This window comes from Syngnathus floridae, unplaced genomic scaffold (assembly GCF_059516105.1).
Source record: "Syngnathus floridae isolate MCC-2025c unplaced genomic scaffold, RoL_Sflo_1.0 HiC_scaffold_54, whole genome shotgun sequence".
Classification (NCBI taxonomy): Eukaryota; Metazoa; Chordata; class Actinopteri; order Syngnathiformes; family Syngnathidae; genus Syngnathus; species Syngnathus floridae.
Genome location: NW_028284083.1, coordinates 62,501 through 66,867, shown reverse-complemented (window position 1 = coordinate 66,867; position 4,367 = coordinate 62,501).

Below are 4,367 nucleotides of genomic sequence, written 5' to 3'. Positions count from 1 at the left end.
GAGCGGACCCGGTGACGGTCCAGCTCCACCCGGTACCTCGCACGGCCCGCTTCTCCCCCCCGCGCGGACTTCCGAGCGCTCGGGGAGACGTTCGGAAGCCGCCGGTGCCGTTGGAGCGGGGAAATACCTCCCTCCAGCGGACACGGCGAGTAAATACACCTTCGGCCAAACGGCGGGAGTAACTATGACTCTCTTAAGGTAGCGGCACTCGACATCTTTTTAGCGGTTCGCGGAGGACCCGGCCGGTTCTCGGGGGTGCTTTTTCTCCCAACTCTTGACCCCCGAGGAGGCTTCCAGAGCCCCGGCTAAGCGTTTTCCGCGGCCCGCTGAGCTTCCACAGCACCTCCAGCCGGTTCTCATGATGCATTCCTCCTCACTTTCTAAGCCGAACGAGGCTTCCAGAGCCTCGGCTAAGCGTTTCACGCGGCCCGCTGAGCTTCCACAGCACCTCCAGCCGGTTCTCATGAGGCTTTCCTCCTAACTCTTGACGCCCGAGGAGGCTTCCAGAGCCCCGGCTAAGCGTTTTACGCGGCCCGCTGAGCTTCCGGAGCACCTCCAGCCGGTTCCCCGGGTGCATTCCTCCTCACTTTCTAAACCGAACGAGGCTTCCAGAGCCCCGGCTAAGCGTTTTACGCGACCCGCTGAACTTCCACAGCACCTCCAGCCGGTTCTCCGGGTGCTCCCATCCTCACTGTTTAAGCCGAACGAGGCTTCCAGAGCCCCGGCTAAGCGTTTTACGCGACCCGCTGAACTTCCACAGCACCTCCAGCCGGTTCTCCGGGTGCTCCCATCCTCACTGTTTAAGCCGAACGAGGCTTCCAGAGCCCCGGCTAAGCGTTTTACGCGGCCCGCTGAGCTTCCACAGCACCTCCAGCCGGTTCTCCGGGTGCTCCCATCCTCACTGTTTAAGCCGAACGAGGCTTCCAGAGCCCCGGCTAAACGTTTTGCGCGGCCCGCTGAACTTCCACAGCACCCCCAGCCGGTTCCCCGCGTGCTTTCCACCTCACTTTCTAAGCCGAACGAGGCTTCCAGCGCCCCGGCTAAGCGTTCTCCGCGTCCCGGTGATCTTCCCGGAGGTCGTAACGGGGAAATACCTCCCTCCAGTGGACACGGAGAGAAATTACACCGCCTCTCGCACACAGGCGGGTAAACGGCGGGAGTAACTATGACTCTCTTAAGGTAGCCTGACTTGACATCTCTTTAACGGTTCGTGGATAAATACATGATATATACTACATATGATCGCATTTAAAGCCAAATAATACAAAATGAGCATTCGGTTATAAACACTGTATTCATCATGTTTATAGGCGATGTTAATATTTATATGTTTAATGTTTATAGGTGATGTTAATATTTATATATTTAATGTTTATAGGGGATGTTAATATTTATATATTTATTTTGTACATCATGTTATAGTTATACGACACTCGCTATTGGATCATGATGTGATCATATCGGCGGGAGTCGGCCCGGGCTCCGGGTGAAGAGGCCGAATTCTCGCCACTCGCGGCCGACCGGGGAACCAGCAGAGGCGGACGCATCGCGGCGCGAGAGCCCTTGGCACTTAGAAAAAATTTGGCAAAAGTTGCTCCGTGCTCCAGGTGAAGAGGCCGAATTCTCGCCACTCGCGGCCGACCGGGGAACCAGCAGAGGCGGACGCATCGCGGCGCGAGAGCCCTTGGCACTTAGAAAAAATTTGGCAAAAGTTGCTCCGTGCTCCAGGTGAAGAGGCCGAATTCTCGCCACTCGCGGCCGACCGGGGAACCAGCAGAGGCGGACGCATCGCGGCGCGAGAGCCCTTGGCACTTAGAAAAAAATTGGCAAAAGTCGCTCCGGGTGAAGAGGCCGAATTCTCGCCACTCGCGGCCGACCGGGGAACCAGCAGAGGCGGACGCATCGCGGCGCAAGAGCCCTTGGCACTTAGAAAAAAATTGGCAAAAGTCGCTCCGCGCTCCAGGTGAAGAGGCCGAATTCTCGCCACTCGTGGCCGACCAGGGAACCAGCAGAGGCGGACGCATCGCGGCGCGAGAGCCCTTGGCACTTAGAAAAATTTTCGCAAAAGTCGCTCCGCGCTCCAGGTGAAGAGGCCGAATTCTCGCCACTCGCGGCCGACCGGGGAACCAGCGAAGGCGGGTAAGCTTTCAAGAGAGCCCCGCCGGCTGGTCCGCGGGCCGAACGTGGTCCCGTAAAGTACCGACAGCGGACGCCGACCCACGCCCGGCAAGGACCACCCAGAGGCGGACACGCTCTCCGACGAGCCCCGCCGGCCGCTCCGCGGCGGGAAACGCGCCCTCTGGCGGACACGCCGTTGTAAATGAATGGGCTTTGGCACTTAGTGCATTTTCGCTGAAGTTGAGCCGCGCTCCGGGCGAAGAGGCCGAATTCTCGCCACTCGTGGCCGACCAGGGAACCAGCGAAGGCGGGTAGGCTTTCAAGAGAGCCCCGCCGGCTGGTCCGCGGGCCAATTATGGTCCCGTAAAGTACCGACAGCGGACGCCGACCTACGCCCGGCAAGGACCACCCAGAGGCGGACACGCTCTCCGACGAGCCCCGCCGGCCGGTCCGCGGCGGGAAATGCGCCCTCTGGCGGACACGCCGTTGTAAATGAATGGGGTTTGGCACTTAGTGCATTTTCGCAGAAGTTGAGCCGCGCTCCGGGCGAAGAGGCCGAATTCTCGCTACTCGTGGCCCACCAGGGAACCAGCGAAGGCGGGTAAGCTCTCAAGAGAGCCCCGCCGGCTGGTCCGCGGGCCAATTATGGTCCCGTCACCTACCGACAGCGGACGCCGACCCACGCCCGCTAAGAACCACCGAGAGGCGGACACGCTCTCCGACGAGCCCCGCCGGCCGGTCCGCGGCGGGAAATGCGCCCTCTGGCGGACACGTCGTTGTAAATGAATGGGCTTTGGCACTTAGTGCATTTTGGCACAAGTTGAGCCGCGCTCCGGGCGAAGAGGCCGAATTATCGCTACTCGTGGCCGACCGGGGAACCAGCGAAGGCGGGTAAGCTTTCAAGAGAGCCCCGCCGGCTGGTCCGCGGGCCGAACGTGGTCCCGTAAAGTACCGACAGCGGACGCCGACCCACGCCCGGCAAGGACCACCGAGAGGCGGACACGCTCTCCGACGAGCCCCGCCGGCCGGTCCGCGGCGGGAAACGCGCCCTCTGGCGGACACGCCGTTGTAAATGAATGGGCTTTGGCACTTAGTGCATTTTTGCAAAAGTTGAGCCGCGCTCCGGGCGAAGAGGCCGAATTCTCGCTACTCGTGGCCGACCGGGGAACCAGCAAAGGCGGGTAAGCTCTCAAGAGAGCCCCGCCGGCTGGTCCGCGGGCCAATTATGGTCCCGTAACGTACCGACAGTGGACGCCGACCCACGCCCGGCAAGGACCACCGAGAGGCGGATAACGGCGCACACCGCGAACGGCGGGTGGCGGTCGCTGGGTGGCGGTCGGCTGGTGGCGGTCGGGGGGTGGCGGTCGGGGATGGTGCTTGGGGATGGTGCTTGGGGACCGGTGGCGCCGGAGGCGCACACCGCGAACGGCTGGTGGCGGTCGGCTGGTGGCGGTCGGCTGGTGGCAGTCGGCTGGTGGCGGTCGGGGGGTGGCGGTCGGGGGGTGGCGGTCGGGGATGGTGCTTGGGGATGGTGCTTGGGACCGGTGGCGCCGGAGGCGCACACCGCGAACGGCTGGTGGCGGTCGGCTGGTGGCGGTCGGCTGGTGGCGGTCGGCTGGTGGCGGTCGGCTGGTGGCAGTCGGCTGGTGGCGGTCGGGGGGTGGCGGTCGGGGGGTGGCGCTTGGGGATGGTGGCGGTCGCCTTGTGGCGGTCGGGGGGTGGCGGTCGGGGGGTGGCGCTTGGGGATGGTGGCGGTCGCCTTGTGGCGGTCGCCTTGTGGCGGTCGGGGGGTGGCGGTCGGGGGGTGGCGCTTGGGGATGGTGGCGGTCGCCTTGTGGCGGTCGGGGGGTGGCGGTCGGGGGGTGGCGCTTGGGGATGGTGGCGGTCGCCTTGTGGCGGTCGGGGGTGGCGCTTGGGGATGGTGGCGGTCGCCTTGTGGCGGTCGCCTTGTGGCGGTCGGGGGGTGGCGCTTGGGGATGGTGGCGGTCGCCTTGTGGCGGTCGGGGGTGGCGCTTGGGGATGGTGGCTGTCGCCTGGTGGCGGTCGGGGGTGGCGCTTGGGGATGGTGGCTGTCGCCTGGTGGCGGTCGGGGGTGGCGCTTGGGGATGGTGGTGGTGGTCGCCTGGTGGCGGTCGACTTGTTGCGGTCGGGGGTGGCGCTTGGGGATGGTGGCTGTAGCCTTGTGGTGGTCCGGGGTGGCGCTTTGGGACCGGCGTCCGGCGGAAAGTGCGTGTTGCGCGGCCCGGAGA